This window comes from Eurosta solidaginis, chromosome 4, assembly GCF_040869045.1.
Source record: "Eurosta solidaginis isolate ZX-2024a chromosome 4, ASM4086904v1, whole genome shotgun sequence".
In the NCBI taxonomy this organism is placed as follows: domain Eukaryota; kingdom Metazoa; phylum Arthropoda; class Insecta; order Diptera; family Tephritidae; genus Eurosta; species Eurosta solidaginis.
The window spans coordinates 10056984-10074803 of record NC_090322.1 but is presented as its reverse complement, the minus strand read 5'-3'; the positions used below and the strand labels follow the sequence as shown (position 1 = coordinate 10074803).

Genomic DNA, 17820 nt, shown 5'->3' with positions numbered 1-17820 from the left:
CCTGTCATGACCCTTGCATGGGCGAGAAGTACTTGCAGTGCAGTGCTGAGGGCATGTGTTCTCACTTCTACTTAAAGGGATTGGTTACTTTCAAGATGTTTACGTTAGTTGAGAAACGAAGCCATTTATTTATTTGAGAGATATGTATTTATGATGCAGCTGTCAAGTGTTATGAGGAAATATTGAATGTGCTTATTGCCAAAATTCTCGATAAGACAGTATGAGATGTGGTTATTCCTTTTTTATGCAAAGGAAAATGTTAAAAGAGGGGCAATCGTGCAGAGTAAATCCGAAGGATGCTGAAAAAGATACTCGACATATGGGCAGACGACATAGGACCAAGACGGGATAGTCGAAGGGAGGGCAGTAGAAGACAGTGGTGGAGTGAAAGTAGGCGGGACAAGTAGGACATAGTGAACACTGAAACGGCATAGGCTTCAATAAAGGACGGAGGAACAGATGAAACGGTTTACAAGATGAAAATATCGAAAGATGGAAAAGTTGGGTGCATTGCTTCGGTGCATTGCTTCGGTTTGTAAGATTTTGCATCTGATAGAAGTTAGTTTACAACAACGAAAACTAGGTAAAATGTACGTAAGATTTCCAAACAAATGGCTCATAGATAAGGTAAATGGAAGATAATGTAAAATGGGTTAAACAAAAGCCTTAAGACTGGAAAAGAGAATTCCGATACCATGGAAACTTAAGAATATAACTTATAGACATCAGGGCCGAAAATATATAGAGCAGCAAAGAGTAAAGGCTATATTTGCAACACCATGGCTTATCGACATATGTATATGACGACATTAATCTATCGCTAAGAAAATATCTTTTAGAGAAGCTAAAGGGTGATGGGGCCATCCGAAATTTCACGGGGTTAAGCAAATAGTTGTCAAGTTAGTATGGCTTTTCCTGAATGGGATAGTACCAGAGCGCGCTGATGCCTATATCGGAAACACTCCTCTAACCCTTCGATAAGGCTTTTTCTTTCAGTGCACGAAGATTCAAGGTCAAAGATAGATGATGGAGGACAGAGGACAGAAAAAATCAGAAAGAAAGCGAGTGGGCGGGCAAGAAAAATGTAGCACGGGAAAGGGAAAAAAGCAAAGATGAAAGAAATAAAGGATTTTCATCAGGATCAGATCCAAAGTGAAGAACTCGCAGACGTCAGTCCAGTGAACAACGGCCAAGGCCAAGAAAGCACAAACCTAAGGAAAGAGGCTAGCGAACAGAGAACAAAAACCAAAGATCAGATATCAGAGGCAAGAAATGAGAAAAGACTTGACTAGGATTCCTGAACCAAAGACCTCAAAAAATATAATATAAAGCAAAGACTAGAGTTCATAGTTAATATCAGACTAGGATTCCTGAACCAAAGACCTCAGAAAATATAATATAAAGCAAAGACTAGAGTTCATAGTTAATATCAGATACAAAAGCTACAGACTGGAAATGAAAGTCCACAAACCAAAGACACTCCAGCGCTCAAAAATCACACTTGAGCCAGGATCCTCACAACAGATATTAAAGACTATAAACCTGGCAATAGAGAAAGGAAACCACAGACTTTAGATAATTTGGCAGAGGCCAGACCACAAAGTGGATTTTATGGGAAATCGAGGCAGAAACCATAGATCACAACTCAGAGATAAGGAAATGGCCACAAGAAACCAAAGGTTATACACAAAAGCCAGAAACCTACAAACATAGACCAAAGGCATGAAGTTGAAAATTCACAGACTTGAACCAGGAACCTCTCAAAAGACAACAGGGACTACCTGACTACCCTACAGGGTACACCTGAAAACAGAGACCACTACAGGCCAGAAAAGAGACCCATACATGCCGGACTTGTATTCGGCCAATGATTGTGATACCGGCTGTATATCCTCAAAATCTTCAAAGTTTTGTTTTTTTTATGCTTAAAGCAGTAACACACAAATCATGACCCACAAAACCTCTAGGCGCCTCTTCCACGTTTCTCTTATTGGAATCTTCAATTTAAGCTGACATTTTTCACACAAAAAATATTTGAAGCACTAAATTGCATTACCGAATTTCAAATAAATAATTCCACCGAAAATTCAACTAATAAAAATTCCATGCCGCTCAACAGCAAATTCCATGTGTGGCATAAAAATTCCATTTATAACGTTCAAATTCCCTTGCGGTTATTAGTCAATTTGGTTGGTCGCTTCAAATTGTGCGGCAAGTTAGCATATTTTGACGAAAATTCACACATTTTCATGACAAACCAACCAACCAACTGCTAAAAGGCTAATTTCACAACAATTACCAACCGCAAGTGTGGCATGCAACACGCACGACACAACACTTACCACAATGCAACATGAGCACGCACCTGCAACATTTTTCAACGCTGACAAGAAACGAACTTTACGGTAACTACAAAATATTTCAAAGCAACTAAATGAACAGCATTTTAATTAATATCATCATAGGGACCACAATGTGAAAGGCATGGCAACAACGTTAAATAACAAAAACAATAAATAATGAGAGAATGAAAATTGCAATCTAAGTTCGAAACCTAAGCAGTTATTTATATATGGTGTTTATTAGACTGGGTCGAAAAAAAAAAGATGCTAATGTCCGCCCCTAAATTTGAAGATTATGTTGAGAGGGTTTCGGAAAAATTTTTTTTTTATTTTTTTTTGATCCTTCGAAATACAGCCAAAAAGGTTTTTTCGTTGTAACTTGGTTATTTGACGTCCGATTTTTAAAATTGATATGTCATTATTTTGGCCTTGAGAAACTTCACATTACATGATTTTTTTATACTCTCGATTATTTTTATTTCTGTTTTTTCATTTATCTTATATTTTTTTTTACTTTTTTCTATTATTTTGAATTTTGAATTTTCTTATTTACTTTTCATTATTATTTTTTTTTTTTTGATTTTTTTATATTTTTAGATAATTTTTTATTTTTTTATTTATATGACTTTTTTCATATTTTTGGATTATTTCAATTTTTTTTATTTTTATTTGATATTTTTTCTATTATCTTTAATTACTTTTATTTCGCGCAATAATCGTAACTTTTTTAATTTTATATTTGATTATAATTTTTTTGATATTTTTGATTATTTTTATTTTTGATTTTTTTTTTTATACCACTCAATTATTTTTATTTTATTTTTATTTATCTTAAATTTTTTTTTTTATTTTTTTGACATTTTTGTATGATTTTAAATTTTCTTACTTACTTTTTTTTTTGGATTCGTTTATATTTTTAGATGATCTAAAATTTTTTTTTATATAAGTGTTTTTTCATATTTATGGATTTTTTTAAATTGTTTAAAGATATTTTTGATATTTTTTGATTACATTTCATTGTTTTGTTTTTTTTTTTCAATTCTCGTATTTTTGTAATTTATTATATATTTATATTTTTTTTTATATTGCTCGATTATTTTTATTTTTTTTATTTATCATGAATTTTTTGATTTTTTTTTTTGTATTATTGGATCATTTTAGATTTTTTTATCTGTTTATATAATCCCTCAAATTTCAATCAGTCTCTTCAACACAAGTCTGAAAAATTTTTACCTATTTTTGTTTTGTTTTTATATTTTTTATATTTTTTTTTATTTATATAAAATTTTTCCATCGTTTTGGATTATTTTAAATTTTTTGTTTTTTTAAGATTTCTTTGATACTTTTCGATTACATTGAATTGTTTTTATTTTATTCAATAATCGTATTTTTTTTAGTTTTATATTTATTTATATTTTTTTTTTTTTTGATATTTTTGGATTACATTTAGTTTTGTGTTATCTTTATTTGATTTTGTTTTTATATTTTAAGTTAATTTGAATTTCCTTATTCATATTTTTTTTAAATCGTAAAAAATATATTTTGCTCTTATTCTTCGTTTCAACAATCAATTGGAAAATAATTATAAAAAATGGACAATAATGGCAAATAATCTTACTTACTTACTTAATTGGCGCTTAACCGTCTAAACGGTTATGGCCGTCCAACAAGGCGCGCCAGTCGCTCCTTCGCTCCGCCAACCGGCGCCAATTGGTCACACCAAGGGAGTTTAAATCGTTTTCCACCTGGTCTTTCCAACGGAGTGGCGGCCGCCCTCTACCTCTGCTTCCATAGGCGGGTTCTGATAGAAACACTTTCTTGGCCGGAGCATCATCATTCATTCGCATAACATGGCCTAGCCAGCGCAGCCGCTGCGTTTTAATTCGCTGGACTATGTTGATGTCTGCGTATAGCTCGTAAGCTCATCATTAAATCTTCTTCGGTACTCGCCATCGCCAACGCGTAGAGGTCCATAAATCTTTCGAAGAACTTTTCTCTCGAATACTCCCAAAGCTTCATCTGCTGTTGTCATGGTCCATGCTTCTGCCCCATATAGCAGGACGGGTATGATAAGTGACTTGTAGAGTATGATTTTCGTTCGCCGAGAGAGGACTTTACTTTTCAATTGCCTACCTAGTCCAAAGTAGCATTTATTGGCAAGATAGATTCTTCGCTGGATTTCAGTGCTGATGTTATTGCTAGTGTTGATGCTGGTTCCCAAATAAGCGAAGTCTTTTCCTATTTCGAAATTATGGCAGCCAACAGTAGCGTGGTTGCCAAGGCATTTATGCGCTGACTCTTTGCTCGATGACAGCAGGTACTTCGTTTTGTCTTCATTCACCATCAAACACATCTTTACCGCTTCTTTTTCCAGTTTGGAGTAAGCAGAACTAACAGCGCGGGTGTTTAGGCCGATGATATCAATGTCATCAGCATATGCCAGTAATTGCACGCTTTTATAGTATATTGTTCCAGTGCGGTTAAGTTCTGCAGCTAGTATAATTTTCTCCAGCATCAAATTAAAGAAATCACACGATAGGGGGTCACCCTGTCTGAAACCTCGTTTAGTTTCGAACGGCACGGAGAGGTCCTTCCCAATTCTGACTGAGCTGATGGTGTTGATCAACGTCATTTTGCACAGCCGTATAAGTTTTGCGGGGAAACCAAATTCAGACATAGCGGCATATAGGCAGCTCCTTTTCGTGCTGTCGAAGGCGGCTTTAAAGTTGACGAAGATGTGATGTGTGTCGATTCTCTTTTCACGGGTTTTTTCCAAGATTTGGCGCATTATGAAAATCTTGTCTATGGTAGATTTACCAGGTCTGAAGCCGCACTGATAAGATCCAATCAGCCGGTTCACGGTGGGCTTCAATCTTTCGCACAATACACTTGAAAGGACCTTATATGCGATATTAAGAAGGCTGATTCCACGATAGTTGGTGCATTTTGCAGTATCCCCCTTCTTGTGGACTGGGCAAAGAACACTTAGATTCCAACCATTGGGTATGCACCCGTCCGCCCATATTTTGCTAAGAAGTTGCTGCATGCACCTTACCAACTCCTCGCCGCCATACTTGAATAGCTCCGCAGGCAATCCATCAGCGCCCACGGCCTTGTTGTTTTTCAATCTAGTTATTGCTATTCTAACTTCGTCATAATCGGGCGGGGGGGCATTATATTCCATTATCATCGATTGCTGGATCGGGTTCTTCATCTATGCGCGGTGAATTGCTGCTTCCATTTAGGAGAGCAGAGAAGTATTCCCTCCATAATCTAAGCACTCTCTGGACATCAGTTACAAAGTCGCCGTTTTCATTCCTACAGGAGTTTGCCCCGGTCTTAAAACCTTCCGTCTGGTGCTGAATTTTTTGGTAAAATTTTCGGGCGTTATTCCTGGTGGCTAGCAGCTCAAGCTCCTCGCACTCACGCCTTTCTGCTTCTGCTTTTTTCTCCCTGAAAAGGGGTCTCGCTTCCCTTTTCAACTAACGATAGCGTTCACACGTTCCTCTTGTCGCGCTCGCTTTTAACGTAGCCCTGTAGGCAGCATCTTTTCTTTCGGTTGCAATGCGGCATTCTTCATCGTACCAGTTGTTTTCTTTGTGGCCGCCGGTAACCAATTTTTTCCTCGGCGGCAGGTCGAAGAGCTTTGGAGATATGCTCCGACTTCTCCTGTATTCCTTCAGGATGAGTTGTGCTCTCAGAGAGCAGGTGTGAAAGTCGAGTTGCGAAATCATTGGCAGTCTGTTGTGATTGAAGCTTTCCGACGTCTAGCTTTCCTTGTGTTTTTTGTTCCTTGGCTTTAGCCGCGTTGAGGCGGGTGCGTATTTTGGCTGCAACAAGATAAAGGTCCGAGTCGATGTTAGGTCCTCGGATTGTGTGTACATCTAAAACACTGGGGGCATGCCGTCCGTCTATCACAACGTGATCGATTTGATTGCGAGTATTTCTATCAGGAGACAGCCATGTAGCTTGATGTATCTTCTTATGCATGAACTTCGTGCTGGATATGACCATGTTTCGAGCACCGGCAAAGTCAATCAGCCTCAGTCCGTTAGGAGAAGTTTCATTGTGTAGGCTGAACTTTCCGACTGTAGAGCCAAAAACACCTTCTTTGCACACCCTGGCATTAAAGTCGCCAAGCACGACTTTTATATCGTGACGGGGGCAGCGCTCGTATGTGCGTTCTAATTGTTCATAAAAAGTGTCTTTCACCTCATCGTCTTTCTCCTCTGTCGGCGCATGGGCGCAGATGAAGGATATATTAAAAAAAATTTGCTTTTATTCGGATAGCGGCGAGACGCTCGCCCACAGGTGTGAACGCCAGCACTTGGCGACAAAGTCTCTCTGCCACCACGAACCCGACGCCGAAACTGCGCTTATTCGTATGGCCACTCCAATAGATGTCACAATTTTTGATCTTCTTTCTTCCTTGCTTCGTCCAACGCATTTCTTGGATGGCGGTGATGTCAGATTTTTTTGCTTTGACGAGGACATCAACCAGCCGGGCATCTGCACCAATCCCAATCAGAGGGCAGACGTTCCAGGTGCATGCCCTCAATTCATTGTCCTTCAAACGTTTGCCATGGTCGTCATCAATAGAGAGCGTATTTATCCGAGGCTTGTTGTTATATTTCATTGGAGTATGGTTTTACGTGGCGGGTCCCAAGCCCAGCGCACAACCCGCTCAGCGGGGGTGAAAATATTACTTGCACGTTTATATAGCGAGCCGCTTGCTTTAAGACAGACGCCCGCTTGCAGCCGCACCTAGAGGTGTACAGACGCTGCTGATGAGATCTCCCCCGGCTAGCCTTTAAACCGATTATGTCAGAGTGGCCTAGCCAGGTTGTCGCCTTCTCACATTAGCTCACCGCTAAACGGATGTTTAGCGGCTACCCAGAGGATACTTGGCCGCAATCGACCGGCAGTAGTGAGCTGCTTGAACCGCATGCAAAAGAATCGCTCTGGCCAAACCCAGGTGAAAGGCGGTCAGAAGCTTTCCCCACTTTCGTGGACTTCTGCACACGGGTCCACCCTCCGCAAATAATCATCTCTACTTTTATCATTCGTACGACCTTATTACTACTTTTTTGCTGCATTCCTCTCATTTATTCAATTTACTTATTCCCTGAACTCATTTTTTATACCTGCAGCTTCTTTTATTTTTATTGGTATATATATATATATTTTTTAATTCAAACGGAAAAGTATATTACTGACAGCTAATTTCCTTATTTCACACATTCGCACTTATTTTTGCAGCGTTTATGGCTGCATGCTAACTTAAACCCAACACACAAATATGGGCGATACCTTAAATATAAGGGATTTTAAATATGAATTTTTATAGAGCAAATTTGGCGCTTTCCATAATAGACAAAGAACTGCCGCTATTGATATGTTCATTACTACGATTAGTTATTATTTATGATTGCATCTGATTTTCGATTGTTATTAATTTCGCGTTTAATAATTATTTCAATTATCACTGATTTTTCTATTATTGCACATATGTGCCACTGATTGCACTAATTTGCAGATTTTTTATTGATTTCTCAATTTTTAATGATTCATCGATTATTACTGCTGTTTTGGTTATTTATGATCTTTCCTTTTAAGCATATTTTTCAATAATGCTCATTTCGCGACAAGTTATTGATTAATTATCCATTCGATTATTTTGCCCTTTTCCGATCTGCAAGGCAGATGAGTTTTCACTGAGACCTTTTCATGGCAGAAATACACTTGGAGCTCTTGCCAGACACTGCGGACGGGCGAACCCGCTTAGAAAAATTTTCTTCTAATTGAAAAACCTTATTTCTAAAATTTTGATGTTGTGAACCCAGGGCATACGGTGTGGTAGGCGGAGCACGCTACCATCACACCACGGTGGCCGGTTCTATTATTATTGGTCCATCAATTGCGACTGGTTTCTCGACAATGATGGGGTTTTAGGTTATACACGACTTTACGATTGCAGATATTTCAATTAATACTGTGTTTTTCCTTATTACTGTATACTCGATTATTATTTATTTTTCGATAATTACTGACTTTCCGATAATTATTATTTTTTCGAACTGCCATTTATTTCTCGATTATCACAGATTTTGCAATCATGGGGTCTCGGTTATTGTTAATTTTTCCTTAATTATTGGATTTTAAATGTTGCGATTATTGTTGATTTTTAAATATTTATTGATTTTCCGATTAGTACTCTTTTCTAGATTTTTACTGGTGTATCGATTATTACTTATCTTGGCTTTCTTAATTATTGCGGCTTCTTCGATTATTTTTAACATTTCAATTATTTTATCTTACTGTCATTTAGATTTCTACGGATTTTTCATTTAGTGCTCGCGATTGTTTTAGTCGCGGCTGCTTTTCCCTTAATAACGCTTTTCGATTATTTCTCTTTTCTCGATTGTTATTGATTTTTCGACTTTTATTAACTTTTCGTTTATTACTTTCTCTTTTTCTATTATTACGAGTAATCTATCCTGAGATAGTCGGGCTAGACGGCATCGTTACAAAATAATCGTTACAAAAACAACATATCGAAACGGCAGCCTATACTCTACAGACAACTGCTTATTATATATTAAAGCGACTTCATAAACCTGCTGAGAATTGCAGTTGAGTGTTATGTGAGTGAAATAATACTATTGCCTACTCAATAAAAACACAAAAAAGTTTCCTTCATTACATTCTTAAGTAACACTCAAACATGCATTGGGTAAAATTAAAAAAAAGTGTACTTTGTTCGCGCAGTCACATATTTTTATCATTAAAGGATTATAATCATTTGTGACTTGCCGCATAAGCTTTTACTCGTACGCAGCAGTCACCGTAAAAAAACAAAAGACACAAAAAAAGCAATTATTTCATTCAACTACATTAAAAAGCGGATTATCACACAAAAGGTGCGAGTAAAAAGCGCCACAGGGTGTCAGACACATGTGGCCTTGCACACACACCTTGCTCCTTATAGGCGCGAAATACTCGTACGCGTTCACTTTCAAATGCTTTAATAGCTCGCGATGTCTGCCGGCTATATAAGAGGATATAAGCAATTTAACCTGCAGTCACTCATTAGTAAAGACTTTGTAGTGGATTAGTAGCTGATGATGTTTTTTTGTTTTTTTTTTTGCGACAGAAGACCGCTACTCAGTTGCAGAACTTGAATGTAATTTATTTTTAGATGAACATTTTATTAAATTTGTTTTTAAGTAAAACAAGTAAAGGTATCTAAGTTCGGGTGTAACCGAACATTATATACTCAGCGTGAGCTTCAATTGTACATTTCATTTCAGATAAATCACTTTTCTACATAACACGTGGCACCGCCCGTTTAAAAAAAACTGTCTCCCCTTTTCCTCTTACAATAAAACTTGATAAGTGAAATATTATTGATGCAAAACTATTTTTTGCTAAGTTAAAGCTTTAATTTTTCTTCGAGTTATATCTCCCGAAACATAGGAAATTTCTTAGTCATAAAAGGGGCGGTGCCACACCCACTTTCAAAAATGTTAGTGTTTTCCAATTTAATGTTATAATTCAATTGAGGAAGTAAAATTTTATTGATACATTGTTCTTTGTCGCTAAGATATAACTTATTATTTTCATCTACAACCCTTTTAAAAATCTTGTATATAAAACTGGGCGTGGTCTTTAACCGATCTCGTCCATTTTTTCTAGAAATATTTCCTGATATAGGGAAAATTCGTGTACCCAATTTTATTACGATCCGTTAATTTTTCTTCGAGTTATGGCTCCCGAAACATAGAAAATAGCTTAGTCATAAAAGGGCCGGTGCCACGCCCATTTTTTTAAATTTGGAGTTTTTCCTATTTTTTTGAATAAATCCACTTGGGAAATGAAATACCATTGATATAAAGCTCTTTTTTGCAAAGATATAGGTTATTTTATTCGTCCACGACCCTTTTAAAAATCTTGTATATAAAAGAGGGCGTGGTCCTTAACCAATTTCGTAAATTTTTCTTCAAAGCATTCCTTATAGTAAAGACAAACTCTCTGACGAATTTTGTTACGATAGGTTTAACGATTTTTGATTTATGATTAATAATATTTGTAAAATTATATCACAAGTGGGCGGTGCCACTCCCATTTTAAAATTTGTTTTCAAATTTTTATCAAGAGTTTCAATATCAGTCCACACGTCAAATTTCAACATTCTAGGTGTTTTATTTACCAACTAATTAGGTTTTTTGTGTTTTCCAAAATGTTATATATATAAAAAGTGGGCGTGGTTATCATCCGATTTCGCTCATTTTCAATACCAATCTATTCTGGGTCCAAATAAGCACGTGTACCAAATTTGGTGAAGATATCTCAATATTTACTCAAGTTATCGTGTTAACGGGCAGACGGACGGACGGACACGGCTCAGTCAAATTTTTTTTCGATACTGATGATTTTGATATATGGAAGTCTATATCTATCTCGATTCCTTTATACCTGTACAACCAACCGTTATCCAATCAAAGTTAATATACTCTGTGTGCAAAGCACGCTGAGTATAAAAACTACAAGTTTTAAGAGTCGTGTTAGGTGTAGAGAGAAGTGAAAGAGAGAGTCTTCGAAGCAAACAGAATTTGTGAAGACTTCGCATATTTTCTTACGAGAAGGAGAAGAGAGCCGGTCACAGAGAGCATTGGCATTATTACTGGCAAATTTACAGGAAAGTTCCTGCGTCCATTAATGCCTGAGTAAGAAAATAACTGCCAAGTCTCTGCTGGCGAGATTATATATCGTAATCCGGCCGAGATCCCGTCGGGGTCATTTCGTGACTTTTTCTGACTATTTCAAGATCATTTGCGGACCCTTCTGAGATCAATCCAGGATCCGTCCGGGATCCCGTCAGAGTCATTTCGGCTATATTTCGAGACTATTTCAGGTTCATTTTGCGCCCGTTCCGGCATCATTTCTGGATGGTTTTCGGGATCAAGCCGTGATCCCGTAATTTCGGGACTCTTTCGGATCATTTTGGGTTCTTCCGGCATCATTTCTGGATAATTTTCGGGATCAGTCCGGGATCCCATCAGGGTCATTTCGGGATCTTTTCGGGACCCTTCCGGGATCATTACTGTATGGTTTTCGGGCCCCGTCAGGGTATTTCGGGATAATTACTATGGGGTTTTCGGGAATTTTTCGGGATCATTTGGGGACCCTTCCGGCATCATTTCTGGAGGGTTTTCGGGATTCGTCCTGGATTCCGTCAGGGTCGTCTCACGACTACTTCGGGATTATTTGAGGACCCTTCCGGCATCTTTTATGGATAGTTTTCGGGATCCCGTCAAACTCATTTCGGGCTATTTCCACATCCAGTGGCACAGTGGCATTTTTGCATGATTTAGGCGCGAAAAATTAATAACTCACTGAAAAATGAATATATTTCATTCAAACCAAGTGTATATGTTTATGCGCCTTACCCCCCTTTAGTGAGGATAGGCGAAATGAGGTGGGGGTTTGGGGGTTGGACCCCCTCCAAAAATTTTGAATTTACCCCAAACAAAAACTTTCTTATAGCCTTATCTTGTTCGTTTGTTCACAATTGAACATACCTATATTTAAATTTCTTATCTTCTTCAAACCATGAAGCAAACTTTCCAAGAAAATTAACTTTGGTGTAATTCACTTGAATCCATCTCATACAAAGTTTGATAAAAAAATTCGAACTTTACTGCAGCATTCATCATACAATCCCTCGCCTCTATTTACTCCCTCCCTAAAACAGTACACACCTGGTCTAAAACGGCTTTATCCTTTTGCTTTTGGTCATGTTTTGCAACCAACACCTCATACAACTCCCTCCTTGTGATCGTCATTATATGTAAGGGGGACCTACGGGGATGAAGAATCATTTGAGTTATATGCAATAGTATTGACTTATTGTAGAAATTCAAACGCTGTACACTGTTAAAAATTTTGGACTTAAATTTAAACTTTCTTGGTCTGTATATATGACTCGACCGAAAAAATACTAAAGTTTAAACTTTGAAAAATTCAAACAATTTTTAGCCTTTCTGGGTTTAAATTTTAATCAGGAGTCGTTCCATTTTTTAAACCTCGAGTGGTTTAATTTTAAAGCCTGTTTTTGGTTAAATATAGTAAATAATAATTCTAAATATTATAACTGAAAATACTTTATTTTAGACCTTACATGTATAAAAACAAAACCGAGGAAGTTTAACTCTGATCCTGAGATTGGTTTAAAAATAGTATTTTACTTCTCTAAAATTAACAACAGCGATGTTTACCATTCAGCCCAAACTTACCTCAAAATTACACTTCGATGGCTAAAATTTAAGCCAAAGAAGTTTACGTTTTAGTCCAATGTTGGTATAAAAACAGAAACTTGATTTTCATTCAAATTCATTTTTATTCAATTATTTATTAAAATTATTACAATTCTTCAGGTAACAGTAGAGGTATCATTACATATAACTTATCATTATGTTCATAAGCTTCATAAGGCCGATAAAATTTTAATGAATTAAATTTAATCATATATGAATTTCCGGTACAAGTGGATTGAAAAATGTACACAAATAAATCAATAAATGGAAATTTATTTCACCATTGACTACATATATATTTTTTATAAGGCCAAATTTTTTTATATCGGTATTTTCTTTTCCCATATATACATATAAAAGTTACATCTGTAGGAAAACCCATATTTAATCTCTACACGATTTGTTGTATAAATTTTGATATTGATATATTGATTTTCAAATAAGTAATTTTTAATTTCCGGTTCTAAAATTGAAGTTGCTTTTATTTTTAATTTTCCAAAAGAAGCTGTTTTTTCCGTCGTCATCTGTTCAAGAAAATAACTAAAGTTTTTTTGGTACCTAGAAGTTAACGTTTTACAAACATTTATATAATTGTTCAGACGCTTGCTTGATAAAGTCTCGACGTTTAGCTTCGTACCCCATTGTCCAAGAATGTACAACAGGACTTAGCTTTATAATCACCGAGGGATGATGGGTTAGCATATGAAGTTTCGGCAAAAGGCTTAAGTTATATTGTTCTACAATGCAAGATAAATGAGATTTAATTGTTTCACTTAAAATCTCTATATCTTTTTCTTCAATAACTGGCGACATTGTAATTCTGATTATTTGGAGTAAAGAAGTAATACCCTCCCACAAATGTGGTTTTTCTTGAAAGTGAAAAAATATTAATGGCAAGTGTAATATAACACATAAGTTTTGAGATGCCGTGAGACCGAGTGATGCACCTAATTTGTCAACAGTTATTTGTGAGCAAATATTTTTATTTTTTTTTTTTGAAGAAATCCATAATTGTAGAATCTTATTTTACTGTTTATTTTTGCAGCGCTAATATATTTCAAATGTATTGCTGTTTTAAAAAAATGTTTTAGAACAAAAGGAACAGCTCCCTCAAGAACGTCATGCATCAAATCTACGTTATTACTGTCTATTATATGAAAGTAGTTTAACTCATTTAATTTACAAAAGTGTTTGATTCCTTTTGATTCTTTTAGGTCATTAAAAACTTCATTTTATTTAAACTAAACAAATCGTTATACTGGGACCGCAATCTTAATAGGCTTAAATGTTCTATCACAGATTTTTGTGCAGTATCGCGTTTCATCGTGCAAATTCTACAATAGTAAGTAAGGAAGGCTAAGTTCGGGTAAAACCGAACATTATATACTCAGCTGAGAGCTTTGGAGACAATATAAGGGAAAATCACCATGTACAAAAATGAACCTAGGGTAACCTTGGAATGTGTTTGTATGACATTGTTTTCAAATGGAAGGTATTAAAGAATATTTTAAAAGGGACTGGGCCATAGTTCTATAGGTGGACGCCATTTTGGGATATCGCCATAAAGGTGGACCAGGGGTGACTCTAGAATCTGTTTGTACTTTATGGGTATCAAATTAAAGGTATTAATGAGGGTTTTAAAAGGGAGTGGCCCTTAGTTGTATATGTAAAGGCGTTTTCGAGATATCGACCAAAATGTGGACCAAGGGTGACCCAGAACATCATCTGCCGGGTACCGCTAATTTATATATATATGTAATACCACGAACAGTATTCCTGCCAAGATTGCAAGGGTTTTTGATTTCGCCCTGCAGAACTTTTTCACTTTGTTCTACTTAATATGGTAGGTGTCACACCCATTTTACAAATTTTTTTCTAAAGTTATATGCGACAATAAACTAATCCAATTACAATGTTTCATCCCTTTTTCATATTTGATATGGAATTTTTTCATTTTTCGCAATTTTCGTAATTTTCGATTTATATCGATTTTTGCTCAAGTTGTCGTGTTAACGGCCGAGCGGAAGGTCAGGCAGTCGACTGTGTATAAAAACTGGGCGTGGCTTCAACCGATAGCGCCCATTTTCACAGAAAACAGTTACCGTCATAGAATCTATGCCCCTACGAAATTTCACAAGGATTGGTAAATTTTTGTTCGACTTATGGCATTAAAGGTATTCTAGACAAACTAGATGAAAAATGGCGGAGCTACGCCCATTTTGAAATTTTCTTTTATTTTTGTGTTTTGTTGCACCACATCATTACTGGAGTTGAATGTTGACATAATTTACTTATATACAGTAAAGATATTAAACTTTTTGTTAAAATTTTACTTAAAAAAATTTTTTTTTCATCCGATTTTGGTAATTTTTATTTAGCACATATATAGTAATAGTAGTAACGTTGCTGCCGAATTTCATCATGATATCTTCAACGACTGCCAAATTACAGCTTCAAAAACTTTTAAATTACCTTCTTTTAAAAGTGGGCGGTGCCACGCCCGTTGTCCAAAATTTTACTAATTTTCTATTCTGCGTCATAAGGTCAACCCACCTACCAAGTTTCGTCGCTTTATCCGTCTTTGGTAATGAATTATCGCACTTTTTCGGTTTTTCGAAATTTTCGATATCGAAAAAGTGGGCGTGGTTGTAATCCGATTTCGTTCATTTTAAATAGCAATGTGAGATGAGCACCCAAGAACCTACATACCAAATTTCATCAAGATACCTCAAAATTTACTCAAGTTATCGTGTTTACGGACGGACGGACGGGCATGGCTAAATTAATTTCTTTTTTCGCCCAGATCATTTTGATATATAGAAGTCTATATCTATCTCGATTAGCTTATGCCGTTACGGATTACCGTTATGCGAACAAAGTTAATATACTCTGTGATATCTGCTCAGCTGAGTATAAAAAGTTGCTCTAAATGACGACGCGAAGCCAGATAAGATATTTGCTCCCAAATTGTCGTGCGGCACACTAACTAATGTGCCTTTTATGTTGTAACCATCCAAGCTAATCCCCTTTTCTTCAAGATATTTAAGATCTTTTACAATAGGCTGCAATATCATATTGAAATCTGTACATTCGTTTTTTAAATCAGTACAAAAAAAAGAGCGACTAAATATATGTTTCTTAACTGTGAAAAGAACTCGTATGGTAAATTTCTAATTGAAAAATAAATTGCACCGATTTTATGAATCCCAGTCTTACTCCCCAAAGGATTTACTACTTCGAACTCTTCGTAAACAAGTTGGATTTGTAACGCATTTGCATTGCTTTGAAATAGCATAGACTGCTTATAATTTTTCGAGCAGCAATAATTAACATAAACACTATCTTTGCATGTATGGCTTTTATTATTGTACAAGTTTTTAAATGACTCATTTATAAAAGGGGTTTTTATAGTTTCTAAGATTGGTACATATTGGAAGGTGCATTCTAAGTATTCTTTGTAAGATTCGTTGCTATTTCTATTTGTCTTGATGTCCCATCTACCACCCAGAGGCTTTGAAACTGGTTCTACATAGAACTCATCTTTTTTGTACATTTCGCTTCTTTTGTAGTTACTTCAAAAGTTCTTTATACGGTTTGTAACACATGAACCAAAGCTATGAAATGTTTCTTTTAAAATAGTAGAGTTAACTTCACTATGTCTATTTTTAAGAAAAGCTTCGAATGTGTGAAAAGAGTACCTACAATTTCCTCAAGCGAACTAAAAATGTAATTTACGTTACTTTCTGCCATTCCAGATGCCATTAAGTGTTTTGCAAAATTCGAAAACGATGCTTGTATTGAATCTTCAAATTGAAATCGTTCCAAAATTGCTTTGAGCGATGCGTTACATCGCTTGACACAAAATCAGCTTCTTTTGGTAATTCTTCATCTAAGATATTTAATGCTGGTATGAGATCTGAGGTCACATTAAATACATCGCTTGCATTAACACCGACAGAGCAATGTTCAGCATGTCTTTTAAGCCCGCTAAATGTGCAAAAAGTTTTCTTACAGTTCTTTGATTTTATACAGTTTAATATAATTCCTTTTGATTCTGATAAAAAATTAATATGTTTCAAATGAAATATGACAAAAGCAGTAGTGTCAAATACTTCGTTGCAAAAAGAGCAGAAATACATTTTAGCAATACTTATAAAGTACTTTCGTATCTTTTAAGGCTGTCAAATTTTTTAATAAATTTACAGTTTACTTCAATTTGTCTCTTACTAGATTTAAAACTTTTTTCTATTTCGTAAATGTATTTAGCAAAAAAATTTAGAAATCTTGTTAGAGTCGGATCAAACTTAATACTAAATATGTAAAATGTTTTGAAATATGCATAAAATGCTTCAACAAAACTGAACGACGTAGTCAGACTTAGCATCTTACCATCAACGATTACAAAATACTGAGTTATCGCTATTTTGTTAGGCCCAACAGCAAGTAAAGAAGGTTGACGTGAGGACGCGGCTACTTCTTCTATAGGCGAGTTGTGGTTTGCAAATGAAATAAAATTGCTTTCAGAGACTTTATATGAAACCCTTTTCGCCAAGTTACACTTCGCTGCAGTTGAGGGCAGGAGTTTTAGTAACTACAGAAAGGGTTGTACTTCGGAATTCCAACCTTAAAATATACAAAAACGTTACGCCTGGTATTGAATAATATCAAAGATGTATAAAGTTTACCATTATTTATAGGATCTTGAACTCCAGAGGACTCGTGATATATTTCCTTTGCGAAAGCTGAGTAATTTTCCCATTTCTGCAGTAAATATTTGCTATTTTCTCCGTATTGCAACTCAAAATCAAAAGAAATCTGTAATAATGATATAATAACAAGAAATAACAATTGCATTCATGAACACTTAAACGAGATGCAACGAATAAATACAAAAGTGAATATTTTGTCATTAATTGCCAATGTTGCATCAAACAGAAAAAATCTAAACTGTGAAAAAATTGCTGTACTCGCTGAACAAAATTTCTGACGACCTTTTATTGTCTTTGCCAGTCTTTCTTTTATAGTATCTCTCTGTTCGCTCACAATGCAATTTTTGAAAAATTCGATGTCTTCATTGGAAAGATTTCATCATTGCTCGCGCAAACTGCTTCTGCAATATCTTCTGATTTTCCCTAAGTTTTACGCCTTTTCGAATTAAAATT

The 17820-nt window shown here is 35.8% G+C and overlaps 1 protein-coding gene across 3 annotated transcripts in view; it reads right to left on the bottom strand.

Annotated features, from left to right (window-relative positions):
• The window catches only part of LOC137248986 (serine-rich adhesin for platelets), a 594115-nt gene that overhangs the window by 285397 nt on the left and 290898 nt on the right, over positions 1 to 17820 (bottom strand). Inside the window, exon 1 of one of the 3 annotated variants that reach the window (XM_067780016.1) lies at positions 17048 to 17273. The exons of 1 other annotated variant lie outside the window; for it this stretch is intronic. The gene's annotated coding sequence lies outside the window, so the exon portion shown is untranslated. Of the gene's footprint in view, positions 1 to 12103; positions 12120 to 17047; positions 17274 to 17820 lie in introns of those variants that run through there. One more of the 3 variants, XM_067780020.1, reaches the window with a different exon arrangement.